This window comes from Danio rerio, chromosome 7 (assembly GCF_052040795.2).
Source record: "Danio rerio strain M-AB ecotype USA chromosome 7, GRCz13ab, whole genome shotgun sequence".
NCBI lineage: Eukaryota > Metazoa > Chordata > Actinopteri > Cypriniformes > Danionidae > Danio > Danio rerio.
In genome coordinates, this window is record NC_141027.1 from 49302474 (window position 1) to 49319953 (window position 17480).

The following is a 17480-nucleotide window of genomic DNA, read 5'->3' on the forward strand; positions in this document are numbered from 1 at the left end:
TGTGTGTAGGCAACAGGTAGTGCTTATTGTTTGCTCAGGAAAAAGATGGATGGCTGTGATCTTGTGTGTGTGACATGTTGTTGGAGCTGGGAGAGATTACTGCCTATTTCTCAAATTGCCTAAAGTCAGCACATGTTTTTGATTAAAAATATCATCATGGATCCCTTTGCCAGGGCAAATCATTTATAGTATACATTGTGATATTTTCTAAATATAAAGAATATGAAATCAAAATTGACCAGTTGTATTAAAGAGGCCCTATTATGCCCTGTGTGTAAAAAAAGATGTAAAATAAGTCTCTGATGTGTCTAAAGCATGTATATGAAGTTTCAGCTTAAAATACCACACAGATGTTTTTTATATCTCTTTGAAACAGCCCCTTTTAGGCTTTGATCCAGTTTGTGTTTTGGTGATGCTTTAAATTGAACTGAAGTTGTGCTCCCGGACCTGTTTTCAAAAGAGGGGAGAGCTATAAACACCAATGTGTCAGCATAGCGGTAGATTTAAAACTGTAATGGAGGATGGTTGCTTCTCACTCAGGGCTGACTATGTTAATGAGATCTTCACTAATGGGTGGGACTTTCCCGCTCCAATGACAGTGAGAATGTCAATCAAATTATTTCTGCATACTGTTTTTATGAAGTGTGATAATGTAAAAGGTGGCGCAGTTGCGCAGTGTTGCGCACTGTGTTGCGCACTGTTGCGCAGTGGATAGCACAATCGCTTCACAGCAAGAAGATTTCTAGTTTGAGCCCTGGCTGGGTCAGTTGGCATTACTGTGTGAAGTTTGCCTGTTCTCCCTGTGTTGATGTGGGTTTACTCCGAGTGTTCCGCTTACCCTTACAGAACAAAGACAAGCGATATAGATGGATTGGATGAACTAAATTGGCCGTAGAGTGTGTGTGAATGTGAATAGGTGTTTCCCAGTACTGGGTTGCGGCTGAAATGGCCTCCGCTGCATGAAACGTGCTGGATAAGTTGTCGGTTCATTCTGCTGTGGCGACCCCAGATTAATAAAGGGACTAAGCCTCATTAAAGGTTAGCTACATTCAAACACTGTTGCTAACAACTGTGTTTAAATCCCTTACTGAAGTGATTTTTGCATAATAGGTCCCCTTTAAATCTTGTTAATGTGTTTTTGCTACAGTGATATTACATTATCATATCCCCGTGCGGTGATAGTGCCACCTATTTGTGAAAATGTGTAAACAATTAATCACACTGTAAGCAATTTCATATATGGCCAAACACATGTGGAACAGTAATGGTACATTGTTGGACCTTGACCTATAAACTGCTGCTATATTTATTGCTGTCACCCTATAATTACCTTCTTATTTTTCATCATCATCTTATTATTCCTCTGCTATTTTGTTTTGGGTTTTTGTTGTCTTGGTTCATGACTATGTTGTCTTTACAGTTTATTTTTCTACCCTACACTCTAAAAAATGCTAGGTTCCACACAATTCATTCATTTTGTCCTTACATTAAGTTAGCTAAACACTTTTAACTAATTTATGTGGATTGAACATAAAAAAATGAAGTTGTCCCAGTGAAATCTCAAGAATTGTGTTGATTCAGCTCATTATTTGAACAAGCAAAAAAAAAAAGTCACATAAATTAAGCAAATTGTAGTGCAGATTAATTTTGTCCTTTGGTATTTGATCAATTCGTAGATTCATAGAAAGGGTGTTTTTATATTTGATTTACATGAGAAATACGTAAAAACAAAAACTTTTTCCTTTGCATTTTTGTAAAGGTCTGCACATGCATGATAACACTGTAAAAAAATACTGGATTAAGTTAACTTAATTAGTTTCAACAAATTTAAATAGATTGAACATAAAACAATTAAGTTGTCCTGAAAACATCAAGTATTGTGTTGTTTCAGCTCATTTTAAATTAGTTTGAATAAACCGCAGTAATCATTGTTTTTAGATTGTCAAGGCAATCTCACAGTTAGCTAAATTCACGCAGATCAATGACTAAAATAACTTAAAACTGTATTATGCATTAGTCATGGGACGATGACCATTTTCAAGGTATATCGTGGTTTGGAAAGGTCAAGGTTTTAAACCGTCAAAAGATATAAGATATTTTATTTCCGTTTTTTTTTTTTTTTTTTTTTTTTTAGGACAACAGTATCTCCAGCAGAAAAGATATCCAAAAAAATGTAGTTCTAAATTGTAAAGAAATCTGTGTTTTTGGAAATAATGAAGAGAGCACAGGTCAATAATTCATCGGAATTATTTAATCTGACATGTTTACTGTTACAAAATATTTTAAACGTTTCTCAAAATAAAATGTATTTTGTTCAAAGAGGGACATTTAAATGTTTTTTATTTTTACCCAGACATTTTAAAAGAATATATTTTAGAGCGGTAACCACAATACAGTGAAAATGTGGTAATTTTATCCAAGGTTATCATACCATCAGAATCTTACCCATGAGGCCCATGCCAATTATGCATCCAGTTCTATAGTAGTAGTATAGCCTATAGTCTGTAGTATCACTTTGTAATGAAACACTGCACATCAATGCATGTGTAGTCCAGCATTGCTATTCATTTATTCATTCATTTTCTTGTCGGCTTAGTCCCTGTATTAATCTAGGTCGCCACAGCGGAATGAACCGCCAACTTATTCAGCACGTTTTTATGCAGAGGATGCCCTTCCAACCGCAACCCAATCTGGGAAACATCCACACTCACTCATTAACACACACACTCTCAGACACTACTGACAATTTAGCCTACCCAATTCACCTGTATTGCATGTCTTTGGACTGTGGGGGAAACCGGAGCACCTGAAGGAAACCCACGCGAACGCAGGGAGAACATGCAAACTAAACACAGAAATGCCTACTGAGCCGAGGCTCGAACCAGCGACCCAGCGACCTTCTTGCTGTGAGGCAATAGCACTACCTACTGCGCCACTGCGTCGCCCCCAGCATTGATGTTTTGGTTTCCAAATATCGCACAACTCCACCACTTTAACAAAATGTGTTTTTGTAGTTTTCCTGGGGACTACACAGTCAGTGTGCCTTTTTAATTTTGATTAACTGTAGTCACAAACATCCTCAAAAGAGAATGAGAGAGAGAGAGGAAAAAACCCAGAAAACAAAATACTTTGTCATTTTTAATTAGTGGTGAGCTGAAAGGTTTCAGCAGTGAGTGCAATATGGCAGTGAGGATGTTTCTAGGGCATGAGAGTGGAGCCAGTTATAGTGGCCAGTCTGTTGGAGGAACAGTTGTTGGCACGTGACTCTTGGTGCTTTTCCAGAGCCCAAAGACAACAGTTGCTGACTGGGAGTGAAACATTCTGCTCTTAGAAGTGACACTTACGCCCTCAAGAAGCTGTTATAGTCAGACATGTTTTACACCTTTTAAAGAATTTATCCACTGTGCTACATACTGTAAATGTTAAATGTTCACTGAGAATTTTAGAAGTTTGGTTTATAGATGATGATGTCGAGGTAGTTATGGAGACCATTAGATGAGAAGTCAATGTAGAACACAACACTGAGCTGGATTTTACCTTGTCATTGTAAATGTTCAGTTAAAGTCATAATTATTCGCCCCCCTTAGATTAAAAAAAAATGTTTTTTAAAAAATATTTCCCATATTATGTTTAACAGAGCAAGGAAATGTTCACAGTATGTCTGATAATATTTTTTCTTCTAGAGAAAGTCTTATTTGTTTTATTTCGCCTAGAATAAAAGCAGTTTTTAATAATAAAAAAAAAAAACATTTTAAGGTCAACATTATTAGCCCCTTTGAGTTATATATTTTTTGATAGTCTACAGAACAAACTATCGTTATACAATAACTTTCCTAATTATCCTAACCTGCCTAGTTAACCTAATTAACCTAGTTAAGCCTTTAAATGTCACTTTAACTGTATAGAAGTTTCTTGAAAAATATCTAGTCAAATATTATTTACTGTCCTCATGGCAAAGATAAAAGTAATCAGAGATGAGTTGTTAAAATTATTATGTTTAGAAATGTGTTGAAAAAATCTTCTCTCCATTAAACAGAAATCGGGGAAAAATAAACAGGGGGGCTAATAATTCTGACTTAAACTGTATATTTTCAACCAAAAAGAGTCATTACCTAAAAAGCACAACTCAAGTTAATTTTAAACATCAAGTATATTTTAAGTAGTAAGAATGCTAGCATCAATGTATGTGGAATATGTGCAAGTTAAAATCCAATACATTTGCCCCATTCTGTGATTTATAAAATTATCATTTTTAACATACTTTAAGTATAATAGTAGTAAACGCTGTTTGTTCACATTTACAGTGATGTTTTTCATTTGTATTGCAACTAACTACTCTCAAAAATGTTTTCAACTGCTTGTTCAAAGTAATTTAAAATGAGCTGAATCATCACAATACTTGAGATTTTTTTTTTTTGTTCAATAAAAAAATGTTCAATAAATGTTCAATAAGTTAACTTAATCGGTTTGTGTTGGGACAGCATGAAGGAATTGTGTGGAATACAGCATTTTTACAGTACCTTTACTACGATTGAACTTACAGGTTTACACATTTTTATTAGTTTTTTAAAAGAGTACACTTCAGATAGCACCCCAGTAAATTATTAATTTAGTAGTTTCCATACAGTCTGCCAGTATATACAGTTGAAGTCAGAAATATTAGCCCCCCTGTTTATTTTTTTCCCCAATTTCTGTTTAACAGAGAAAAGATTTTTTTCAACACATTTTTAAACATAACAGTTTTAATAACTCATTTCTAATAGCTGATTTATTTTATCTTTGCCATGATGACAGTAAATAATATTTGACTAGAAATTTTTCAAGACACTTCTATACAGCTTAAAGTGACATTTAAAGGCTTAACTAGGTCAATAAGTTAACTATGCAGGTTAGGGTAATTAGGCAAGTTATTGTATAACGATGGTTTGTTCTGTAGACTCTCGAAAAAAAAAATGACTAAAAAGGGACTAATGATTGTGTCCTTAAAACCGTGTTTAAAAAATTTAAAAACTGCTTTTATTCAAGCTGAAATATATCAAATAAGACTTGCTCCAGAAAAAAAAAAAATATTATCAGACTTACTGTAAAGATGTCCCTGCTCTGTTAAACATAATTTGGGAAATATTTAAAAAAGAGAAAAAATAGGGGGCTAATAATTCTGACTTCAACTGTATTTATGTGTGTATATATATATATATATATATAAAGAAAATGTATGATATATATATATATATATATATATATATATATATATATATATATATATATATATATATATATATATATATATTTTCTTTATGTATCATACATTTCTTTAAGTATCATCATACTCTTACACTGCAAAAATGCTTTTTTACTTAGATTTTTAAAGATATATTATTGCAATATTAAGGGAATTTTTCAGTGAAACAAGCTAAATAATCTGCCAATGGGGTAAGCAAAATAATCTTATGTCAAAAGGAAAAAACAGATTATTTTGCTTACCCCATTGGCAGATTATTTAGCTTGTTTCACGGAAAAATAATATTGGCATATTATTTCTAAAAACAAGACAATATATTTTGCTTGCCTAGAAAATGTTTCTTGATAAAAGAATTTTTAGATATTTGGACAAAAAAATCTAAGTAAGAAAAGCATTTTTTGCAGTGCAGTTTATTATGTATCATTTCTGCATTTTAAGTGATCTGCCTTTAATAAGGTATACCTGAAGTGTACATTAACTGAAGAACCCTGTACATTTTCTTAATGCTGATAAATCTGAGACTATGGCAGAATAGTCATAAATGGAATTTGCCGTAATACTGGCATTACTTAAATCAATGCAGTCAGGTTTTTTTTGTCTTATATTTAACAAATCCTGGATGAATAAATAAAAAGTTATTGACACTGAAAGACATTAAATGTTTGGCCTGTTCTGTATGTATGAGCGAGTAAATGGCACATTCATGACACATTTTGTTTGCTATACACATAATGGAGCATGTGTGACAGTCATGGTGTTTAGTTTTTAACATCTGCCGTCACTGCATGAGGACATGAACACACACTTCTCCAGAGCTATACTCTCTTAGAGTCGCTTCCCCAATAGAAAAACAAACATCCTTTTAAGTGCAAAGAGATAATCTGTGAAACTCTTCTTGACAACCGATCAAATTAATTTATTAACAAATGAATTTATTTTAACTTGAATAAGAAAATATTACTGTCGTAGTTAATAGTTAACATGTATTAAAAAGACATAAAGCAGCATCTGAGTCAGATTCCTCAGGTCCCTTAAGGTCTCTTCAACTCTTCTTTTGGATTTTGTCGGCCAATTTCTTTCCTTCTGCTCATCTTTTTAGAGAGTTGAACACTCTCTCTTCTACAGTCATGAGTATAAACAGTAGTCAGCATTTAAAGTGGGTCAAATCTTTTTATCAAAGTTGTGCTAAAACAATTTAACAACACCCGTTCTTGGTTTAGGACAGTTCTGAAAAACCTTTTTGGTCCATGTCTAATGTTGACTGTTTACCCCACTTACATGCTGCTGATGTTTTGGTGCTTAATGCGATCCAACAAGTTTCCTAAATTTATTTATCTTTAAATCATTATGCTTCCAACGAAACATTTTGTTGTGTACATATAGTTGCATGGATTTTAGGGAAGGTAGTAATGAAGTATACACAACAAAACAAGAAAATCTGTCAATTACAGATGTCTGTTTTATTTTATTTTGAGCAAGTATTTGGCTTTAGAAGAATTATTTCAGAGCAGTGGCACAGCAGGTATGCATAATTAAAACAAAATGTTACAAAGACATTATGGACTTTTTACAAAGCCAATATGAAAGGCAAGCATGCAATGTTTTGGCAAAAAGCGTAATGGCTAATGCAATGCTTCATCTGTGATGGAATATAATGTAGGGAAAGAAACCAGAGGTCAGTTTATGGCTGGCTGAGCTGCCTCTCATGACCCAAGTTAGCGTCGATGGTAAGCATACAGACTCTCTCATCTCTCTTTTACCACTGAAATGTCTTCAGCTATGCTTTTAAGGGGTCACAAAAATGGTTTACCTAATGAGATGTTGATCCTGAGAGGCCAGATCACCGAGGGTCTTTTAGGGGAAACCGGCACAGATTTATTTGGGACAAGTCCCAATCCACTCTTCTTAAAGTTTGTAATGAAGTAATTCTGTGGCCTAACGTGGTCCATTGCCCTTGTATATACTTGGGTAATTAGCAATCCAAAGTACTCCCGAAAACTAAAATCCCTCTAGTTTAGAGGATATTGATTTTTTTCTCTTTGTTAATTTATAATGAACAATATTTTTTTGTTTGCATAATGCATCTTCTAACCATGTGATACCTCTCACCCTCCAATGTATGACTTTTTCTTTTTCTTCTTCTTTTTTTGCCTTGTGATCTTTGCTTACAAAAAAAAGTACACGCTTGTATTGAGCAGACACACTGAAGAGAGACACAGAGTCAATAAAATAGGTAAAGCAGAAGATCTGCACAGCCTTCTGTGGTTCAGGGAAACAAGCTGTCTTGATCACTTTAAGCCAGGCGGTGTGAAGGATGGATGCTGGCTCATCTCAAGATATCTGATTACCTGAGATAGACTGCTCGAATGAGCTGGCAAAGGCTCTTGAAAGTGTTATGGCATCATTCTTACTGGACGCTGTCAGGCAGGCCAACACAATCAATTCAACATTTGCCCAGAAACGATATTGACATGATTTCCATATCAGGGTGGTTATAGATAAGAATAACTAATGCTTTGAATATTCTGTCAAGGGGTATCTGGCATATCTCGAATGTGAATTGGACACACACACACACACACACACACACACAAAAAAAAAAAAATGCATGTGCTTACAAATATCTCCCATCACCAAACTAACAGGCTGGTTTTACCTAGGACATACTGTACATGTAAGAACTGAGGGGTATTGCAGAAAAGCATGATAATACATTGGATTTTTAAGCTACTCGTTTAGGCAAGACCTAATATGAATGAATCAGATTTGTCTGTTAGTTTCACTGTTCATGCCTCTAGATATTACTGTGCTTTAAAGTCAGTCCATGTTCTTGGCTGTTGGGATTTTGTCCAAGTATTAAAGTAAAAATATGTGCGTTCACACACTACTTTATTAATGGAGACTTTTCAGGACCACACTACAAATGAAGTGGTATGAGAATTTTTTCTGAATACCCCAGCTACAGCATGAACAGGGCTGCAAAACAAGCAAGGACATCAACAAACATAAAGAAATAGATATTAATATGGATTTGTACTACAAACAAGCATCTGATTTATTAAATTCATAATGGTGTTAATGGGTTATGGTCATGACCATCAAAGAAATGTTTTTTTTTTTTTTTTTTTTTTTTTTTTTAAAGCTAGATTTTGCTAACAACAGTACCTTATAACCACTGCAAAATATTACACAACATATTTACGGTTCTGAAAATGTTACCTCATGACTAGACAGAATAGGCCAGTCTGTCAGAAAAGTCTGGTAGCTGTGAAAATACTTTTGACAGCACGTGTGGTATAACGTTAATATTGACTTGTGGTAACATCCATGAATATGAGCACAGTGTAAATACAAATTACAGTTTTGTGCATCTTGCACCACATGGAGGGTTTATCGTGAGATTCACTGCACTCCCTTTTGCTGACATTAGTGAAGAGCAGGCAGAACAGTTGGTATTGCTGTCGCCTCACAGCAAAAAGGTTGCTGGTTCGAGCCTCAGCTGGGTCAATTGACATTTCTGTGTAGAGTTTGCATGTTTTCCCTGTGTTGGCATGGGTTTTCTTCAGGTGCTCCGGTTTCCCCCACAAGTTCAAAGACATGCATTATAAGTGAATTGGGTAAGCTAAATTGGCCGTAGTGTATGTGTGTGAACAAGAGTGTATAGGTGCATCCCAAATGATGGGTTGCAACTGGAAGGGCAGCCACTGCATAAAACATATGCTGGATAAGTTGACGGCTCATTCCGCTGTGGTGACCCCTGATTAATAAAGGGACTAATCCGAAAAGACAATGAATAAATAATTGAATGAATAGTAAAGAGCAGTGTGCTGTGCTTTTTATGTTACTAGGCAACCACTGTATCAAAGGTCTTTTTTGGTACTAATATGTACCTTGAGGTGGTAATATGGACCTTTTAGATACAAATTTATACCTTACGATAAGGTACCACCCCAGTGACAGCTCGCATACCTTTATTTCTGAGAGTGTAGGGAAAGAAACCAGAGGTCAATGTATGGCTGGCTGAGCTGCCTTTCATCACCCAAGTTAGCCTTTAGGCCAATGGTAAGCATACAGACTCTCTCATCTGTCTTTTACCACTGAAATTTCTTCAGCTATGCACATTTGTAAAACTAGCAACCTGCGCTAATGACAACATGATGGCAGATGCCTGTGTGTAGTAGTCGTAACCCATTTCAAAGGGGGATATTCCTCCCAACTCATTCACACTCTGTTTCAAGAGGAAGGTAGGCCCAGGGTGTAGGGGTATAAAACATATTTGGAATTGGGCCAAAAGTGTCTGATATCACCCTCTGAAAGGACACTTCATGTAAAAACTATCATGGCCGCCATATTGAAGTGTTGATCCAAACTGAAGTGTTCAAAACTGGCCACTTCGAAGGGCTCTTTGGAATTAAGTATTTCGAAGAATTGCCACAACCTGATCCTTCGGGCCATGATCCTTTAAGCAGGGATGCTGTTTGGTGTCACACACTGCATTCAATTCAGAAGGACTCATCCCTATGTCCTAATCCCTTCAGAGCCCCCTTCGGACCCTCCAAAGGGATTAGGGCAAAGAGACGAGTCCTTCTGAATGGAATGCAGTGTAAGTGTTTGCAATTAATCTTCATGATAAATTTTCTGAGTAGAACAAATGTACACTAGTAACATTCAAGGCAAAGTGAACAACTGTTAATTTGTTAATACATTTCACCTCCTCATATGTTTCTATTAACTCTCTGCAGGGAGTAACTAGATCAGTGGAAGAATAGTGGACGAGAGGGACATTTTTAAAAAATTGTTACATGATTGGCTCACAAAGAGTTTATATGTTTGCATCATTGATACTGTTTACATTCACATGGTCTATATAAGAATGCTATAAATGCACACTTATCCCAGCTATCTACACTGGATGGCATGTTCTCATCCTTAATCAGCAAACATGCAATGGACTAAAAGCTGATTTATACTTCTGCGTTAAGCGCACACATTTGCTCTGGCGCAGCCTTCACACGCATAGCCCTCGCCGTGGCTGAACTACACATCGCAACGACACATAGCGCAAGCACTGTGATTGATCACCTTGGTATCGCTGATAAGTGTGGGCGGGTCTGAGAGCTGCACGAATCCATTGGAGCGAGTGTTTACAAGTGTCGAGTCCCATGAAGGAGCTTCAAGTAGAAAGTTTTGATCCGTGTTTACCTTATGATTAAAGTTATTGCATGTCCGCTGCTTCCGGCCTCAGAATGAGTGAATTTTAGCTACTTGTACATTAAGGAAGCATGCTGAAATAAAAAAAAAAACAATAGCAAAGAAACTTGACACAGAGCAACATAAAAACATACTGCCAGCTAGTGTTTTGAAAGTTTTATTCCAGAGCAATACAAACAGCACGCAGAAGTATAAAGGCAAGGCAGGCGCCGTAGGTCATGCCAATCACTCGACGCAGAAGTATAAACCAGCCTTCAGCAAGTATGCCAACATAGGCTCATTCTGAAAACGCAGCCTTATGGACATTTCTGGAGATTGTGAATTATGTAGCCAGAATTAAGTATAGCCCCATTTCATCTTTAAAACGAACGATACCGGGCAGTATGACACTGTTTCTTTTCTCGCTTACAAGCTGACCGCTTACCTCTGTATCGCCGGCTTTCTGTTTGTTACCAATTTGTCTGGTAGACCGACATGTACGACAGCGGACTTGAGACCCAGAGGGGAGTTCACAACAGGGTTTGAGTCAAGCGGAGAATAGTTTCAGAAGGCAGGTAAGACAAAAAACAAGAAATGAAATTAACAAGTGAATAACAGGGTGAGAATGTGGTAAAATCTGAAAACGTGGTAAAAGTCAGGCGAGGGCTTTTCTTTTTCTGGATTGCTTTTTAAAACACTGCGCTTAGGTTTAGGGAAGGGGTGGGCGGGTCAATCTGCGCTTTTTAAAACACTATTGGTTGGGTTTAGGTCAGAAGGAGGGTGGGGAGATTGGTCAGTTGGTCAGTAAGTAAATCACCCAGTCGATAGCAGCCTCTGGCGGATTTACGCAAGAACTGCAGGCGCGAATGGCACATGCAAGAGAAATTTGAAATCTGAAAAAGTGTACACAGCGGCCTCTGGTGGATTCGAAAAACAAAAAAACTGCAAAAAAACGTAGCTCCTGGAACGTATTTTGCTCTCTCCAGAAAGGTATATAGGGGGTACATAATCAGAATGAGCCTGGGTTGAAGCATGTGCTGATTAAACTAGGTCAACCAGAGCCTTTTCTGTTATCAAAGCTTTCTTAATTCTTGAATTCATGAAATGTGTGCATTTGTTTTGTTCTGTGTATTGGCAGCGTTTGGGCCATCATTTTTGCTCTCTTATAAAATTCCATTAAAAAATTATGATAATCCACAGACATCTATAGGAATATATTCCCTATGACAATTATATTACTTCCCTTTTTGATGACTCTTTGTGACAGATCTAAAATTATGTATTATAAAAGCGAAGCATAACAAGCTTTGAAATGCCCCTCTTGAGTGACAGCATCAAAGTAGGTGAAATGTAGCAGCTACACATTTTATTAAACAGTTTAGTCAGAGGTTGCAGGTGTTACATGTGAACATTAAGTGAAAGTAAGGCAATTTGAAAGCTGCGGGTGTAAAGTGAATACATAAGTGAAAGATGGCATGAAAATAAAGATGACAGAGTGGATTTACTGAACGATGCATAAATAATGTATGGCCACACAGCAGATGCTTTGCAACAGTCCAGTAACTCTGGTTCTCTGTAATTTTCGCCAGTGTTGTGACCTCTTTCTTTTAGGCATTGACAAAATGTAATAGCACAATCCACACAATGAAAAGGAACAAGCTTTGAAGTATTTCTAAAGCATTTACTCAGATTGCTTTCACAATGCTGCAATATGTAGGCAATATTCTACATATGGTAATGTGATTTCAGCAGCTTGTGCGTTTCGCTCGTCTCATTGCGACTTTACCCTCAGCGTGACATCTGCCCGTGGGGGCATCAGAAATTGCATGATGATCAGAAACGACAGATTAATGCAAATTCAAGTAGTCGTGCTGCTAAATATCCATTTAGCGTAGACGTGGAAGCGGTGGAGGTCAAATGAGCCCTTAGCTGCGGTGATGACCCATACATATGGTTGTCAAATCTTGATCTTCTTTTCTGATTCCGCCAGTGTGCCTTTTGAAGCTCCATTAACAATCTCTTGAGATCTGTAAATTACACAAAGAAAATGTAGATTTTATCTTAAGAACATAATCCTTTAAAAGAAACACAGATGAGGTGCACACACTAAAATAGTAACAAAAATGTGTCTTTTAAATATATTCTCATTTCACAACTCACATAGGGTTAAGAGTGGTAGAAGCTACAAGTGCTATACAACCACCAGACATAAACGCATATGAACAGATAGAAAAATGAAACTGAACTCTAGGAGAGTTATTAAATGAGCCAATTTTCCAAAAAAAGTGGAATGTTTATTTTAAGAAGTGCAATTAACCAAGCTCAAAATCAAGTTTTCACTTTAACAGGTGTTCTCAAAACTCTCACTCCTGTGATTGCAGAATGTTCAGAGGTGGGAGATTTTAGGGGGAGATTTCAATTTATTCTGTCCTTTCAATGACACATCCTGTGTCTCATTCTCCTTCCAAGCTGAGAGATCATGTGGTGATTTTCCATGGCTTGTCCTCTCTCCGTATCCACTTGGCAAATCAGACTCCCCTCAGGTCCGCAGTACTGTGTCTATTTTTCTAGCAGGAGACCTCTGACAATAGATACAAGACCTGTTCGATGGATCGCTGAGGTTCGTAGACAGAAGTCCAGCTGGGCAGCAATGCCTCTAGGCAAGCATCATGCTCAACACATATTTACCAACTTGCAGTCCGAAACCTTTCTCTGTTGTGTGCACTTGGGTCCAACCATGATACCTCCATTATTATCTCGGGTAATCAGATTTCTGCCAGCATCATAGGGATTTGACAAATGGCCCTGTGCATCAGGCCCGACTCCCCATTTCCCCCCTCTTCAGGCTCTTCCTGTAAATGTGCCCATTCTAAGTGTGATGTATAATGGTGCCCAGCGCTGTCAGACAGCTCTGAATGAGATTGTGTTTTCCTTTATTGTTCCTCTGCCTTTGCTGAGGCAGTCAGATCTGAGGATGGACATATCCATCGAGATGCCTCAATAAGCTGAATCTCCTGGCGAACGATCGTGTTGTGCAGTGCTAATATGTCAGACACACAGAGAACGGAGAAAACTCCACCGGAACACTAATGATTTATCTGTATGCCGCTGCTTTATAGGGTGAAGTTCTCGAAGGTACTTACTGTCTGACAGGGGCGTCGCTTGTGCTGCTGTACCGCTGTGAAATATCTCTGGTAAATACTTGTCTAACAATGGAGACTGTCATGCAGCGAAGTGAGAATCATTCTTCCTGATAAGATTTAAGCAGTTGGTTTCATGTGTGTTTTTCATCAGCTTTACATACTTGCACATTGTGAAGTGACAACGGCATGCAAATGTAAGAGTAAATCTGCTAAATTATCACTCTGAAATTGCATTAATTGACAGAAGTTACCATAGCAACAGTTGAGGTAAAAATAGCATTTCAAAATAGATCAGTCTTGGTAGATGTTTAGTAGTTTTGAGAAGTATCAACAGTGAAGAGCTATTATTATTATTTTTATTACTTGTAATGGGTTTCTGTTACTCTTTTTTTAAAGTTGTGCTTAATTGTCTGAAAGCTACATGCTAATGTTAAAATATGCCAATGACTGTAAATAATAGAAATAATAAAAATATAAAAAAATTATAAATTCATTCATTCAATCGTTTTCTTTTCGGCTTTCCCTTTATTAATCAGGAGTCACCAAAGTGGAATGAACCGCCAACTTATCCAGTATATGTTTTACGCAGTGTGTGCCCTTCCAGCTGCAACCCATCTCTGGGAAACATCCAAACACTTTTCACACTTATACACTATGGACAATTTAGCTTACCCAATTCACCTGTACTGCATGTCTTTGGACTGTGGGGGACACCAGAGCAAACCCACGTGAACGCAGGGAGAAAATGCAAACTCCACACAGAAATGCCAACTAACCCAGCCGAGGCTCGAACCAGCGACCTTCATGCTGTGAGGCGACAGCACTACCTACTGTGCCACCGCATCGCCCATGATAAAAAATTTATTTAAAATTTATTATAAAATACATAAATACTTAATGAGACTGGGCTCCAGTTTTTAGGATACAATAAACTAATTTCACTCAGCCGAAAGCAAGGCTGCAGTGGGGAGAAACCCGGAAACAACGCCTGAGTCACACAGGAACGTTTTGTACCTGGCTGTATATCCAATCAGCCAAGAGAAAGTGCCACAAATTTATAAAGATCCATTCTGAATGGATACTAAAAATAAAAAGGGATCAGACCTCATTTTCAGCTGGATTAAGGGAAATGGCACTTCCTTTTTTTTACTTTGTCTAAAATGGGTGGCCAACCCTGTTCCTGGAGAGCCACCTTTCAGCAGATTTCAGTTGCAACCCATATCAAACACACCTGCCTGTAATTATCACGTGGTGTTCAGGTCCTAAATAATTGGTTCAGGTGTGTTTGATATGGGTAGCAACTGAAATGCAGGAATGTGGCTCTCCAGGAACAGGGTTGGCCACCCCTGGTCTAACACAAGGCTACACTTTAGCTGTCAGTGGAAATCTAATAGACATCTAAGAAAAGCCCCAAAACTACTAGTCGTCAAATAGACAGATTAGACAGCTTTTACATGTAGTCATTCATTTCTGTTTATTAGATGACTAGACTAGGGGTCCGTTCTTCGTACCTCGCTTAAATGATCTAAGATGATTTGGCAGATCCTGGATCTTTTAATCTTGATAACTGATCTCTCGCTTATTTGGTTCTCCAAACAAGTTCGCGAATCAGATTAGAATATCTGGATGAACTGATCTGAGATCGCTGCGTTTGTTGTTAAGGACAGATCTATCGATCCTAGAAAGCATGATCAGCAATGCAACGATTGGCTGACGGCACAGCAGCGTAATGACATCATCTGATTAATATTCAATTATCCATGTGAGCAAAATTACATCATATTAGCAGTAAACGGCTTGTTAAATATGACACGCAGTAACTTCACATTTGTTGTGAGCTGCAGGCTTTACACTTTCATTTGTCAAGACAAGAGTATTCATCATGTATTTCAATGCAAATCAATGTATTTAGTTCTTCATTTAGAAAAGATTTTCTTTATTATAGTAACCATTTTTTAATCGGTGTAAAGAATAACTGGTTGTTTCCAAAAGCATTTTGATATTGGTAAAGGCGTCTGCAACTTTTGTGAAGCATCACTGGCATATTAACTGTCAAAACATGTTTATGACTGCATAAATGTATTATTGCTTTTAAAAAAAAGTCACATATTGTGCATTTCTATTATACACAATTTGTACTAAAGCGATCTAAAAAGTTCATATCAATAAGTTTTCTCTTTGCACCACCAGGTGGCAGTCTTTGTATTTTCATTTCGAGGATGCAGATTGCATACGTTTTTTTAATATGTATAACTTTATTTATTTTATTAATGACTATAACTTTTATATATATAGTTAAAAAATATTTACTATTTTCCCAAGTGTATATAACTTATACTGTAAGAAAATATCAGAACTCGGTACATACTTTCTGTATTATCTTTGCTTGAACTGAGCCGATCTAATCCTGTTTATATGATTTGAACCTGCTCCCGATCAGGTTTGACCTAGCAGATCTGTTGCCATGACAACAACTCTCGGATCAGCTTTGAAGAACGAAACGATCCTGGATCGTGTCAAATCGTCAATATCCAAATCCAGCTAACTGAGTAATCCACGTACGAAGAACGGACCCCAGGTGTCATTTGAAGAAATTTCTTATAACACAATAGGAATGGAGATGTTTTATAAGAGAGAAAACAAAAGGAGAATTGGATTAGGTGGATTATTACCTACAATACATTGTAGGAAACCTAACTAGCTAATGTTATGTAAAGTTTTTGAACTTCTTTACTGTCTCTGGCTTACAGATGATCCTCTGCTGCAGCCAGTAACAGTTTATATCCATTTAAGCATATTTAAAACAAGCTTTTAAAGTGCTGGTTCTCCATTAATGATAAAAAGCTAGAAACACCTCTGAGCTAGCAGAAGAAGTAAGATGGAGTAGCTTACATGATGTTTGCATGTACCTGACTCAAAAATGCTCATAAGCACAATCATTATAGTTGGCCTTTTGGCATTTCTTTTGTTGAGAGAATTTTCTGCAACTTGGATTGTTTACAAAGCAGAGCTTGATGACTCCTGAAAATAAACCATCAATTTGCATTCAGCAAAACAAGGTGACGGATTAAAGCGCTAATGAGTAATTTATTACAGCCAAAATACTCAAATGACAAGAAGCGCTTTCCAGATGGCTATATTTGAATTGCCTGGGCTTATCTTCATCCTCCCATGGTCTCATGGAGTGAAACACCTCATTTGTTTTGACTCACTCAGTGCTGTCTTCCAGCTTGCCATGCTATTTGGCATCACGCTGTTTACTTCTGGAGGAGGGCATGGGTGAGTGGCTGCTGCTGCTTGACACATATTAGTCCTTTCCTCCTGAGGTTTGCATTGAGCTTTGACGGCTTGCTGTGTTCTCTCGCAGAGAAGAGACACTCCGAACATTTAGGCCTTTGTATATTTGCAGTCTAGCGTGGGTCACACCAAGTTGCACATTGCCAGTTAATCAACACTACTTTGTCAGTAAAAGGCTATATACCCTGCCATGGACCATAAGGTTAATTCTGTTGCAACTAACTCAATAAAGCGAAGAAATTTAATTTAGTTGTTGAATCTGATTCAATAGATAAGTGTTATGCAGGTCAATAGTTGTAAACGAATGAGGTGTTGTGAAATGGATCTGACCTTAACCTTAATCATAAACCGAAGGCCAAGCAACAGTGCTGTATAGACTATGTACAGAGTAATGTACAGTCTGCCGGGTCTTATTGTGAAATAGACCTAAACAAAGTGGTAAGGGGTATTGTATTACCCTGAAGGTGTTTATTTTGCAATAATGACCTGCTAACTGTAACTCATTCTGCTTATCACAGGGCTGCTCTACAAATAAATAAATGGAAATGAAATATTGATCTTAAAAATTGATCGTATTATCTTAAAGCATCCTCTTAGGGAAGAAAAAA